Source organism: Talpa europaea, assembly GCF_964194135.1.
Source record: "Talpa europaea genome assembly, chromosome: 16".
Lineage (NCBI taxonomy): Eukaryota > Metazoa > Chordata > Mammalia > Eulipotyphla > Talpidae > Talpa > Talpa europaea.
The window spans coordinates 24,410,494-24,425,459 of record NC_140084.1 but is presented as its reverse complement, the minus strand read 5'-3'; positions in this window follow the sequence as shown (position 1 = coordinate 24,425,459).

Here is a 14,966-nt window from a genome sequence, read left to right as displayed (position 1 = left end):
CAGAGTGGGGAACAGAACAGGCAGATTGACTGGAACACTGCTAAGGGGAGCAGCGAGTGAGTAAGGAGAGGTCTGCTGCACCATGTGGGTAGCTCCCTTCCTGGGGATCAAACTTGTGCTGCAGTGGCTGTGGCTAGCTTCATAGGTTGCATCTTAACCCCTGCACCACTAGGGAGGTCCCCTAAATTATATTTTTAACATCAGCCATAGTGTTTTTTTTAACTTCATTATTTGTGAACATAGCTGCCAACATATTTCATTATCTTTATTCTGTTGTTGTTTTATAGCCCCCATTTTTTTTTCTTTTTAGGTTCCATTAGTGTTGCCAGGATTGTTACCCTGATTTCTCCTATTCTTGTGTTCTGCAAAGACAGAGAATCCAGGCTCATTTCGATGTTTTTATTCTGTTATTTCAATTTCATATGGGTACAAAAATTATTGTTTTTGTGCAGTTTTTGTGCACGTTGGAGTAATTGGGAGATTGGTACTGTGAGAGACAGTAGGTATAAAATAAATTTGGGGCAATAAGCATCACCTCCAGTAAACTGGAAATTTGAGCCTCCTGTTGTGAATCATTTCTTTGTGGGGAGTAGTGGGTATTTTGGATATCTTGGCCTGAAGTATGGGGTGGCAGGTGTATCAGATATCTTAATCTGGGCTACCATAGTATTCTCTTCTATAGGGAAGTTCTGATGTTCTGACTGATTCAAGCTACAGTTATTCTATGCTAAGAGTATCATATTCAAGTCAATAATCCTCACTCTGTGCCCCCATCTCTGCAGTTCTCCAGCAATTCACCCTTCATCCTGGGTACCTATTTGTGAATCCATTTATCCAGTTTAGTTCTGGTCATAGGAGCTCCAATTCTGGCATGTTTCCAAGTCAATAGCTCCATTTGCTCTATGATACAGCTTTTCTTCCCCCTATGGGTTGTACTCCCCCCTTATCACTCTAAGCAGAGTTCAGTTAATTTTTCCTATCCCTTTTCATAGTGTCCTTGTCCCTATTGTGTAGGGTGGTAGTCGGTTTTTCCCATAGGGAGTTTTTGGTTTTGTTTTGTATCAGTTTTGTTATGCATATTTGGAGGAGGCAAACCAGATTCTTGACTCTCCTACCATGTTGCCAGACTCTGATTTATACTTTTTTTTTTAATATAGCCTCTACACTACCTGTTTTATTTTAACCTTCCATGTTATTTTTATATGGGAATTGAAAATCCTGGGTTAATTCCCATGTCTATTATCCTTTCTCTCATTTTCTGTTTTCATTTTTATTTGATATATTTCATGTGATTCAACTTTAAAATGGCATCATTCAAAATGACCAGAAATGTACAGTGTCAAGGGAGAGTGACTTTACCTTATTCCTTTTCTCTTCATATATTGGTTTAAAGCATGGTTTGTAAACATGGTATTTCTGAATCTTGTTATTTCCCTTCTGGACATAAAGTCCAGAGTGATTCTGTCATGAGCTGTCAAGGTGTTTGCTCACAGCCCATTTACAATTTATTCAACATTTGTTCAACAATTTGTTCAACATTTATCAATTATAAAATTTATTTATTCAACTGCTAGAACTGTAAGAGCATTGTTCCAGCACTGTGAGTTGTTTCTAGTCTCTAGGAGTTTACATTCAGATGGAGGGAGGCAGGGAGTTCAAACTAGAAACAAATGGTGGTAAAAAGTGCTTTGAAAAAGATGAAGAAAGAGACAGAAGAATCAGAGTTCTGCCAGTTGTGATGGCTAACTTCTAGGAAGCTTGCTGTTCCTCAATATGATGACATTTAACCAGAAAACTGAAGGAAGTGACCTCTATGCTACCTGGGATGCTGGTGCTCCTGACAGAGTAAACTGCAAGGGCAAAGTCCCTGAAAAAGAGCAGAAGGCAGGCAGGGAGGCAGGTGTGCGGGATAGAGAGGTCAGGGGAGATGTGGAGGGCCACACAATACAAGGGCCTTAGGCCAAGCTTGGAAAAACAATGTGCCTCTGCAGGTAAGAAGTGAGGAAACACTGAAATTAAAGGACATGAGAAAGGAAAAGAGGCACAGGAGGAGAAGTGGAGTGGAGGAAAGAAACAGCAGGACTGAAGAGGTATCAACTCTGAGGAGAGCATCTGGGAATCACTTACTTGCACATTCATGTATTCAGTTAGCTCCCTACTGAACACCCATAGTGTTTAGTCTTTGCTGTGTACTCACACTGTTTCTTCTTCAAGATAATTTATTCTAGTGTCATCAATGCAATGACTTCTAGGAAAAATTGAATCTGGCTCTTTGCAGCAAATTTATTTAAGTGATAGATTGATCTTCCTTCTTATATACCATAGGGTATTTTCATTGTCTCAGGGATTTTCTCTCCTGCTTGTAAAACCTTTATATCCTTTGACCCTCACCCTGGACAGATGTCCTTGACATCCCAGCATTCCAGGAGCATGACCCTTGCCTCTTGGTGTTGAGAATAATATAGATTCAGATCATCCTAGTACTCAGTATTTCTTCCATTCAGTGCTATTCCAGGAGAAAAACTCATGAATCAACTCTGTATTACTTTGAAATCTGACTCCATGTTTTACTATATAGTAGAATTTCCTTAAGTTTGAGAACAAGAATTAAAACCTATTATGTGGAATTAAAGTTAGAGAACAGGAATTAAAACCCATCAAAGGGCCTCCCTGGTGGTGCAGGTGGTTGAACACCACACTGTAAAGCTGTCTGCAGCCTCTGCAGTGCTGGTTCAATCCCTGCCAGCCTTGGAGCAACCCACATGGCAAGCAGACCTTTCCTGTCTCACCTACTGCTCCACTCAGCAATGTATTTCGTCAGTCTGCCTGTTCTGTTCCCCCCTCTGTCTCTGGTGAATCCTCTCACCACCCTCCCCCACCTCTGGCCTGTACCCCGGCTTTGTATAAATAAAATAAATCTTTAAAAAAATTAAAAAAAACTCCATCATATACATGTTATATTCATAATACATATGTATTTTATTATATTCATATTATATATTATATTCATATTATATATTACATTTTTATATTCACAATACATATGTGTTATATTCATAATATAATACAGCACATATTATACAATAAATAACCTTAATTATATAGTATAATAATATTACATATTAATATATATTTTTAAAGTTTCATTTCCTTGTAGATCTGGGAGTATAGAATCAGAGGGATATTTACATCATTTAACAACCAGTATGTCATAGATTTCCACAAAATTGGGTTATGCCTCATGACCAGCATGGTTGTACAGAAATGTAAAGTTTGAACACCAGTCATCACCAGATGTCAGGTTCCTGGGATCACTTATCTGTCTCATCCTGAGGCCCTGGTCAGGATGACATTTGACACTTTGGAATTAATCTGTGGCCCATTGCATGTGCAATAGTAGTAAATTTTCATGGTAGTCAGGATATGTTAGATATGTTGATTGAAATTGCAATTTTTCTTTGACAACATAGTGCATGAAAGAGCTCACTTCTCAGCAGAATATGTTCCGGATGCTATTCTTATCTGTTTCTCTATATAACACATTCCTTCACAGGTTTAAGTGTTGCCTGTCCCTTCACTTCCTGTTGTATTGCATTCTGGGAGTTGTATTGTCTGGCCAGATGTCCAAAGAGAGGAGATGAGGAAGTTGGGCTTAACTGACGAGGGTCTGCAAACTGAACATTTAAAAAATGACCACTATAGTCTATCTTTTCTGTAATGTTAGCTTCATGCAAGCAGGAAGCTTGACTTTTTTTTTTTTTTTTCCCTCAAATCTGTTTGTTTTACCACTTTATCTCCAGCACTCAGAACATAGCAAAAGTTCAGTAGAGTTGACCTGGTATTTTTCTTTCACTTCACTAGGAGTTAGTGTTAAAACTTCCCTTTCTCTCAACTGCAGGTTTCATTTAAGCTATTAGGTTAGGGAGGGGAGAGGTCTAGGTAGAATAGGCTCATGGCTTGAAGCATGAGGCTGCTGGTGACAGAGAAACTGACACTGACTACTGGATGTTTGAGGTCCACCGTGGGTAGCAGAACCTGTAGAAAGTGCCCCTGCTTGCCTAGGTGCAGCAATGGTATCTTGGAAGTGTGGGCCTCCCTGGCTGCCCTGTGCAGAATGGGCAGGCTGCCAAGTTGAGCACTCTGATCAGTGTTTTTCTTAGCATGGACAAGTTTGCTTGGGCTCTGCCTCAAAAAAATAAAAACACACACACAAAAAAAACAAGGAGCACTACTCTGTTTTGGTACCAACAGTAATTAATAATAATACAGAGCAGCAAGGGGCACTAAACTGGCTAAGGACACCGTCCAAATAGTTTACTGGTCACTGTCTGAGTTCTTCACCTGCAGGCACCATTGCATGACTACTCAGGCTCAGGGAACAACAATGGGATTTATTTAACAAAACAGGGAAAAACAAAGAGTTACTGAGGCCAAAAATGGCCATTTACCTCACACAAAACAGTGTCCTATTTTTAAGTTCTAAACAAAAGCATCTAAGATGGCATCTTCCTGCCCCTGAGGACACAAGCTCCTCTCCTGAACAATAGGCCATGTGCCCAGGATGGTGTCTTCCTGCCTCTGCCAACCTGGAGCACATGGCCACAAGACTATTCCCAGGTTAGGCCAGGCTCCAACTCATGGAGACAACAGAAGATGTTCCCAGAGATGCTGGGATGCCACAGCACAGCACCAGACAAATGACATTCAAAACAGCAGCCCTAGCAGCTGAACAACCCGACAAACAGTCACTCACACAGCTCAGCAAGGTGCCCAGTTCTGAGTCTTCACCTTCTCTTGCCAGGCTTTAACAGCAGCAAAACCGGAAACAGTTTCAGTTGCTCAGCTACTTGCAAAGCCTCCAAACTTTTCCTCTCTGAGATTGGCTGCTGGAGGCCTTTCTATGTTCAGAGGCCCACAACAGCCTTCTGGAAGATCAGCACTGCGGGTGTCGAAATCTGCTGACCCCAAATGCTGAAGATCCAGAAATGCTGAATTCCGAAGACTGAATGAATCCGTAGCTCTTTCTGCAGTCTCTTATATATCTTATGTGTTGCCCCATCCTAAAATGCTATACTTTTTAGCATTTTCCCTGGGGAAATCTATCCTCACCAGCAACCCCTTCCAGGAGGCACCAATTGTAACCGTCTTTGCCTTCAGCCAACGGTTACAATACTGTTCTAGTGAACAGGTATTCATTTAGACATGATTAATCTAGAAAGAATCCTCTGATTGGGCCTCCCCGCTGGCGCGGCGGTTGAGCGCTGGGTTGCGAGGCTGCCCGCGGCCTCTGCGGCGCCGGTTCGATCCCCGGCTGCTCCCCGGCCATCGGAGGAGGGTCCCACATGGCGTGCAGACCTCTCCTGCCGCCCGCTGCTCCCCTCAGCAGTGTACTTCGGTCCTTCTGCCTGCTCTGCTCCCTGCTCTGGCTCTGGTGAATTCTCTCACCCTCCCGCGCTTCTGACTGTACCCAGTGCTTGTATGTATAAATAAATAAATAAATAATCTTAAAAAAAAAAAAAAAAAAAAAAAAAAAGAATCCTCTGATTGTATTATAACAATTTTAAAAATCCAGCTCTTTCTCAAAAATGATTTCATGGTGTCTGGATCTAAATATCAACCCACCACTTCCTAACTCTGAAACCCTACAGTTCTTAGTCATTCACAGAGTTCTTTGGACTTAATCAGGAAATGCATACATTATAAATTTATATATTGGTGTGTGCTTAGCACATGCTAGCTGCTTCTGCAGAACCTCTTTATAACCCCTAAAAGAGCTGGAGATGCTTCCCCTAACTTAAAGCTCAGCTAGATGTCCCAGAGACTCCCCATGGTAGATAGATCTGGAATCCAGATCCCCACTCCAGTTATTTTTCCTTTCATAAGACTCTCTTGATATTGGAGGGATTTAAATGTCTACAGGAATATTATAGACAGATTTCTCTCAGGTCATGAAATTACCTTCCCTTTCCATTTTAAGCCCTTAGGAGACCATCTGGGAGCTGCTGTCCCAGTCGTCAGCCTGGCCCCCACACGGAGGGTCTTCTCTGTGGATCTGCCACAGGACCCATAAGCCCTCTCTAGGTGTCCATGATGTGGCAGTGCCGTCCATTTGTGTATTCAAGTGATGGAGTGATGTAAGATTGTGATGTAAGATTGTGAATCCTAGTCTTTTCGCAAAATAGTAGCCTTGAAGTCACTCAAATTTAGTATAAAATTTATCTTCAGCTACGTTGATCACATTGACTTACCTGCAGTCAATTCCTTGGTCTCCCTTTAAGGCTGCAGTAGGGTAAGCATACCTGCTGCTTGTAGAAACTGTTCCACCTGTGTAGATCCCTCAGTTGTTACTGAAAGGCAATATTTGGGCTCATGTGGAATAAAGACCTGCAATGCTGTACTCTTGTGAAACGTCAATGACCTGTGAGCATAGATTAGGGATTGTTTTAGAAAATAGTTTTCATGTTTACAGTTCGTGCAACCCTGTACTAAGCGCTGCACATGTCCCCTTTCAGTTAATATGCAGCCTTATGAGGCAAGAACTGCTATTAATCCTATTTTGTGCACAAGAAAACTCCAGCACGGTAGCAAATGAGGTAGGCAAGGCCATGTAGCAGGCCTTGCAGAGCCAGCACTGGATCCCAAATTCATTCTGGCTTTGCTTTCAACTACTGTGTTTTATTGCCCTCCTTAGTAATCATGTTTGATTTTAATTTTCATTTTTACGATTAATAATTGGGCTGAGAATCTTTTAATATATTTATGGCCTTTTATGTGTTCTCTTCTGTGACCTATATTTTAAAGTTGTTTTATCCCTTATTGTTTTTTTCATAAGATATTTTGACTATAATCCTTTCCATGCCTCATGTGTTGCAAATACCTACTCTGGAAGACAAAAAAATATCAGATGGTTTCACTTATGGGAGGAATATAGGGAAACCAAATAAAAGAGCAGAAAAATAATAATAATAACAATAACAAAAATAAAAAATAAGCAAAATTAACAGGTAACTGTATATCAGAGACATTCTGCAGAGGAGAGGGTGGGAGAAGGAGCAAAACAGGGAGGGAAGAGCATAAGGGACTTCGGTAAAATGGTTCGAGGGTGACTTAGTGGTGGGAAAAAGCAAACTGTGCAAAAATGAACAATGATGTAAAATATATATAAATTGATTAATACAAAAACAAATATCTGCTTTAGTTTGTGGTCTGTCTTTTCACTTTCTCTATAGTCTTTTGATAAACAGAAGTGTATGTATATATATTCTCATAACAGTTACCCTTTTCTTTTGGTGAATAGTTTTTATGTCTTATTTTAGAAACCCTTTCTTTCTTTAAGGTCATAAATATATACTCCTAAATATTTCAAGTTTTGACCTTTTACACTGAAGTCTTTAATCCATCAGGAATTGATTTTTGTGTATGATGTTAAGTAGCGATTCAATTTAATATTTCTTTATATGTGTAATTTGCTGCCCCGGCACCACTTATTGACGAATCCATCTGTCATAGCTGAGTTCTCCAAAAAGCAGAGTGTCAGGTTGGGACTGAGCACTGAGAGGAGGGTGTGGCCTGGGGCACCAGGTGTTCTGTTGTGCCCTTCTGATTGCTTCCTTCACCATCGGACCTCTGGTGGGGTCCCCCCGAGCTCTGGCCAGGTGAGCTTCTCCACCTCAGGGAGGTGACTGCAGGCAGCAAGAGTGAGGGTATGAGGACAGTAAGACACAGTTGCTCTGCAGCCAACAAGGCTCCAATCTACCAGGACCTCCAGGACACGAACACTATGTCTCCAGGATTGTCTACTTGAAAGATGTGAAACTGGATAGTTACCCTACCTCTCTCCTTTACTCTTGTTCGGTACCTGTCCCGGGGGTATTAATTGGGCTTTTCTGAACTGCCCCTTAATGCATACTTAGACATCCCTATGAAATGAGACTAAACCCTGCCAAGAAAGTAGAATGACCTAGAGGTGGGACACCCGTGCCAGGTGGATAAGCTGGCATGGAACTCCAGCCAGAGGTGAGCTAAGGGGAGTCGTGGTCTGGCCACCAGGTGGTCTCTTATGCCTTCCTAATCATTTCCTTCACTGTCAGACTTGCCGCTGGGGTCCCACTGAGCTCTGACTCAGCTTCTCCACCTTGCTCTGCCTCAGATGCCCAAATGGATGGCATCACCTTTCTTCCAAGCCTGTTCTCACAGGAAGCCCTGGGCTGGAGAGCAGAGGGGTCAACTTGGTCCTGGGGGTCAGCTTGATCCCAGGGGTGGACTCAGGCTGGCTGAGTCCTCTCATGGCAGTGTCTATAGACCTTCTCCTCCTGAGGACTGGGGACCACTGTTCCCCGTGTTCCTTCAGGCGTGATGGCCACATCTCCACACAGACCTCTGTGAAATGTCACATTACTGCCCCCCAGGCTGCTGCTGTGCCGCCTGTTCCATCAGGACCATCGCTCCACTGAAATGGTGGCCCAGGTTCCCTGCACGCTGGGCACCGGCTCTGCCTGCTCACCAGTCGGGTCTGTGCAGGGGCCGGGCGAATTTATAGAGGTCCTGCCTTCAGGAAGCTTCCCATCTAGTGGGTGAGGTGAATGAAAAGGGGAGCCAGGCACTCCCAAAGGACAGCAGGGAGCACTCAGAGTGGATTTGGGGCTGCATTTTCCAAGACCAGAGTGACCCCAGACCATTTAGTGCTCTCCCTCTTCCTGATTCAAGCTGGGTTTTTCCCTTTATTCTCTTTCATGGTTGCTGTTCCAGAGGTTTCTGCTGACTGACTGATGTCTCTTTTATAGATATTCACAAGACTAAAAAACAGGCTTCAGATGCATAAATATCATATTGACAAGAGTGAATGAGGAGAATCGGGAAATTCATGGTCTTTTAACCAAGCACAGGGATTTTGTGGTTGTGCTTTTCCCCCTTTTTCCTTCTGAAATCTGCAGAAGCTGTTACACTAATAGCTGTGATTTGCATAATTTCTGGAGTGCAGCAGAATAAGTAGCCAGGCTGCAGGCAGATAGTCTGACTCTGCTGGGGCGGGGGGAAGGGGGTGGTCCAGAGGGGCCAGAGCCTTGTATTAGAGAGAGTGATCACTTGTGAGGATGAGGTGGGCTGAGGGTGGGTAGAATTGGTACAGTGAGCCGGGAGGTGGCTTCCTAACTACCCCCTAAATCAGTGACTAGAAGGGGAGAAGGGGGGCATCTCCCCACCTGTTCCTTAGGGTCTCCAGCCCAGACCAGTCCTTTTAGCTGCTGAGAGTGATTGCATAAATGCCAACTGTCCCGGCTGAGGCCAGGTGTGTCTGAATCCGGCTCATCTGCTGGCGTGCTTTAGAGATGTCAATCACTGTCAAGTCTATGCTGTAATTCATGCCAGGCTCACAGAGTGATAAACGCCTCTGCCTGAAATAGGTTTACCCTGTTGCACCCCCAAAGGGGACCTGTGTAGTACCGAGGCAAATAAATAAGCCTAGAATTAGAAAGAGCAGGTTCCTTGCATGTGGGGCCAAGCTATTCCTCTGGGGCTGTGCGACGTTCTTGCACCAACATGAGCTCGTGCAGAAATGGACTAGGCCCAGTGCATGTGCTCACCAAATGGCATTATTGTTAAATTTCACTTTAATTGAGTTTCTTTTTCAGGGTCTGTGGTGAATTGTCTGGGTTGAGGTAAAATTTATCAGTGTCTTCTGAAAGACAAGTGTCATTGTTACAGATGTTTTCTGACAATTCCAAATTTTATTAATTCCTCGGTAGAAAGTGTTATTGTTCGCACCACCTGCTGCCTCCCTCTCTTTTGAGTTTAAAGACCTGTCTTTGGAAGCAGGTTGATTGTAACAGGTTTGTCTGCAGTGGATCTCAGGGCCACAGTCACAGAAGCCCATGGGAGGAGCCTGGGCCTTGTAAAATGTTGTGGCCAGAGGGTTCTCAAGAGTAATTAGCCAGGAGCGCCAGCGCAGGTGCAGGCAGCCTGGGAGCCCTGCCTGGACATTCTCTTCGGCCCCCACCTTGTCGGCTTGTTTCTTATTCCTCCCTGGGCTACAACTGTTATTAACGTTCAGATTTTAGAGATAATGGTCTTAATTAAACTACTTTGCTGTTTACTACTGTTTGGGGAATTTGCTAATTAATCTTTATGTAATTGTTTTGCAATGGTTGTACAGTGAAAGTTCTTAAATTCTAAGTTGAGGCTCTCACAGAGAATCTAATTTCTAATCATATTCCCATGTTAGTAAGCAGCAGTAGAGATGGGGAATTAACCATTTAGAGTCCCGCCCTGGGTGGTAGCCATCTAACACCCCCCCTGGCAAATTGACCACCCTGTAGACACCCCCACCCTGTTTTCCAAATGTTGATGGTGCAAAGAACAGTTGACATTCATGTATTAAGACACTAGTCCTTCCTCTATCTTAATTAGCATTAAGATCCTCATTCTGATTCTATATTTGGAGAGAATTTTGTCTGAAAAGGCTACTCCTTCGAGATGATGCCCAAGGCACTCTATTAACCCCTAGACTCTTTCTCTTCTACTGGAGTCTCCCTTAATGAAAATCCATGGGAGTCACAACTATTGAATTTTGGAAATGGATAATGAAGCATTGAAAGTTGTTTTAGAGTCTCCTGCAATGTGAGATGTAGAGGAGCACTTCTAATGGATATTTGAGGCCATTGTTCTAGAATTTCAAAAATAGGATTAGCCTTCAAATAACCCTGTATAGCTGGTTTCCCCACCCTGATCAGCATCTGTCTTTCTCTGACTCAGGATTCTGTCCCCACGAGTCATGGAAAGCACAGCTACAGCATGGCCTACTTCCTGGCTTGGGAGAGCCTCCGGTCACAGATGCTTACCTCTGCTGGGGTATCAGGCCCTGTCTGCTGCAGAGGACCCCACTAGTGCTTCTGTTCAGGGCATGGACCCTAAAGCCCACTTCCTAGTTGTGTGACTCTCAGCTACTTACTCAACATTTTTGAGTTTTTTTCCTTTGTCAATAAAGTTAATTTTTATTAGTGTATATGATTTATAATACTGTTTTGACAAAATGACAAGGAACATATGAAGATCTTACCGTAGTGCCTGGCAATACACAGTAACTGAGCACTGCTATCACTTTATCCATATATTTTTTAAAGATCCATTTATTAATGGATACAAGAGCTGGGGTATAGGCCAGAGATGTGGAGGGTAGAGAGGATTCACCAGAGACAGAGTGGGGAGCAGAACAGGCAGATTGACCGAAGTACACTGCTGAGGGGAGCAGTGGGGAAGTCAGGAGAGGTCTGCTGTGCCATGTGTGTTGCTCCCTGGTGAGCCAGGGAATCGAACTCATGCTGCAGAGGCTGTGAACAGCTCCATAGGTTGCGTCTCAACCCCCTGTGCCACCAGGGAGGCCCCTTATCCATATTTTTGAATGAAGTTATTTTATCCATATTTTTGTTCAGCCTGCACCACAGTCCATGCTGAGTCCAATGAAAGGGTTGCCCAATTCACTTTTCCCTATGATCCCCCAACATCAAATGTTTCTTTCTTATTGGGTTTTCCGTTTTGGAAGCAAGTTTGATTTTGCCTCTTCTGTGCTCCAAGTATGTTTAGGGACTTGGCGTATGGAAAGATCTGGTTTGGGGATCATAGCTGCTGGGGCGCTGTACTCACAGCTGGCAGACCTGGCTCACCGACAACAGCACCCTTATTCACAAGTCTGGGCTCAGCTCAAGTCCTTTATCAACACACCTCTTAGACAGCCTGGAGTTGGAATCTTAACCCAGAAGACAGGACCTCAAGAAATGCTAAGATGCTAATGCTTTATTGGGAAGTGCATCCCAGCGAACAAAGTGAGGGTTATAGGGCACAAAGCAGGGAAAGTAAGAAAACAAAAACAAGGGGACCACGGTTCCTCAAGAATTCAGGCTGGTTGCTCAGTCACAGGGGAAATTGCCAGGGAGGACATGTGAGAATGCCGTGTCAGGACAGTCTGTGTTAGGGAAGGAAGGTCAAGAAACCTCTAAAATCGTTGCACAGTATATACCTGATAAAGGACTAATATCCAAGAACTACAAAGAACTCATGTAACAAAAACAAACAAACAAAAACCAAATAATCCAGTTGAAAAATGAGCAGAAGCTCTAAATAGACATGTCTCCAAAGAAGACATGGTCAGTAGGTACATGGAAAAAAAAAAAAATCTCATCATCACTTACCAGGGGATAAAAAATCAAAACCACACACAATGTGATGCCATCTTATACCTGTGAGAATGGTTCATATAAAAAAGTTTCATATAAAAAAGATCAGTGTTAAAGCAATCTTGTACACTGTTAGTAGGAATATAGACTAGTTCAACCTCTATGGAAAGTGGCATATGTTTTTCAAAACATTAAAAATAGATCTGCCATGTGATCCAGTAATCCCTCTCCTAGGCATCTACCCAAAGAATACAAAATTGCTACTTTAAAGGGCTATCTGCACTCTTATATTCATCTCAACACTGTTTACAACAGCAAGGTTATGGAAAACAACCTAAGTGCCTAAGGGCAGATGAGTGAATAAAGATGTGGTCTATATTTATACTAGAATATTAGCCAGCTATTAAAAAAAGGTGAAATTTTGCCATTTGCAATGACATGGAACTGGAGGGGATTATGCTAAGTGAAATAAGTCAGAAGGAGAAAAACAAATACCAGATGAGTTAACTAGTTTGTAGACTACAAAGAAACAAAGCAAAGGAATAGACAAAACCAAATCAAAACAAACCCTTGAAATCTGACTGAGAAATGAGTCTACTAGAAAGGGAAGGGGAAGAGGAGAGCGGGGCAGAGGACCCCAGTGGACTATGGTGGCTGAACATTGGCACTTTGATGGTAGGGATGATGTGATAACATACAATTGAAGAGCTGTGAGCTTATATCCCTAAAACACACACAGTTGTTAGCCAACAGTGTTGCCTTAATAAAAGTTAACTTAATTTTAAAGAGATCTCTCTTCTTACTTCTTTCTATTTCCTATCTCCCCTTAGCTAAAGTCCACTTTATGGACCTTCAATGCCTCCACCTTTCCAGGTTATGATAAGTGACCTGGCTCTCCTGGACAGCCACTGAAGAAATCAAATCCTCACTGAGCCCAGTGGGGTCAAACTAGACACTAGAACAGCTCTCATTTGCACCAGAGCAAAGAGACTGGGACACTCCCATGGGACCCTGAGCCCACTGAGATGTAGAGGATGAGGTGACAAGCGTGGAAACCAGAGATTTGCATCTATGGGGGTGGACCCTCGGGGGAAGCGGATAAAGCTGGAATTGCTGAGTGGACCTGGGTGACTCATTCTGGCTCCGGTGCTATTGACTTGTGGCATAAAACCTATTTTGGGGGCCTCCCCAGAGGTGCAGCAGGTTGAGCACAGTGCTGTAAAGCTGTGCATAGCCTCTGCAGCGTGGGTTTGATTCCCGGCCTGCCAGGGCGATTCCCACATGGTGCAGCAGACCTCTCTGTCGCGCTGGCTGCTCCCCTCAGCAGTGTATTTCAGTCAGTCTGTCTGTTCTGTTCCCTACTCTGCCTCTGGTGAATCCTCTCACCCTCCTGCACCTCTGGCCCATGCCCCAGCTCTTGTATAAAAATAAATATTAGGAAAAACAACAACAAAAAACAAAAACAAAACTTATCTTGACATCCAAGATTGGGTTGAGAAACATCCCAGAAGCTTTTGTTTTCATTCTTTGTTCCAATTTTTCTGCATCCATCCCCTTTCATAGTTTCATAATTTTTTCCCTCAAGTGCAGGGATCATACTTACCCCAGGACATGCAGCGTGCCCCAACCACCTGGGCCTGCACACCCAGTGTGACTGGTGGAGGTTAAGAGTAAAAAAGTTAGAAAGGAGACACCACAAGACCAGAAACTTGGCTCACACAAGGCCAGGAGCTGGGGGTGGGGGAAGGAGTAATTAACATAGTTGGTTAAACCAGCTACAGAAATGAAAAATCCTTAGGCACACAGGTGCAGACCCAAGCAAGTGTCTGACTGCTGTTAGAGAGTATGAGGGGGTGCAAGCCAGAGGTGAGGGGATGTAAAAGAAGGGCCATTGTAGATTCTCTGGTCCTTTTCAAATTCTACATAGTTATTCAAAAGAAACAAAAACACTCCACAAAGGAATGAGCCCCTCCCATAGAGAAGACAGTGCAATTTCTGTGCCCGGAGGGGGCAGCAGCCCTTCTGCCCACCTATGTAGGTGCTTCTTTCCACCAATCTTTTCTTTCTTTCTTTTTTTTAAGATTATTTATATATACAAGAGCTGGGGTGCAGGCCAGGGGTGCAGACCAGAGGTGCAGGTGGTGAGAGGATTCACCAGAGACAGAATGAGGAGCAGAACAGGCAGACTGACTGAAATACACTGCTGAGGGGAGCAGCGGGCCAGACAGGAGAGGTCTGCTGCGCCATGTGGGTCACCTCCCTGGCCAGGGATCAAACTCGTGCTGCAGTGGTTGAGGATAGCATCATATCTCTGAGACTTAACCCCTTGCACCACCAGGGAGGCCCAACCTTTTCCTTTTGTAGATCCACCCACTCTCTGCCTCTGCAGGGCAGCAGCCCATCTACCCACCTGTGACCTGTGACCATGTCGGGGCTTCTCTTCACTGACTTCCTTCAGCAGAGGCAGCTCTGTCCAAGGCTGCCAGCCTGTGACCATGCAGGCCTTTCTTTTAGAAAACCAGTCCCTTTTGAAGCAGCCCTTTCTGCCTGTTGGTGTCTATGCAAGTGTCCTTTATTTTTCTCTCCCTTTTATAATAAACCTGCCCTTTTGGATACAACTAGCATCTCTGTCTCATGGAGAAACTTGCCTGGGAAACTCACCAGCCACTGAAAGGGGAGGTCTGGTGAAACTTTTCTGAGTGAAGCCAAGAACCCCACTCTCTGAACAAACAATGACTTCATGAGCAGTAATGCAGAATTTAGATACTCCAGTGTCCACTTCTGTACTGTCTCCCCTAC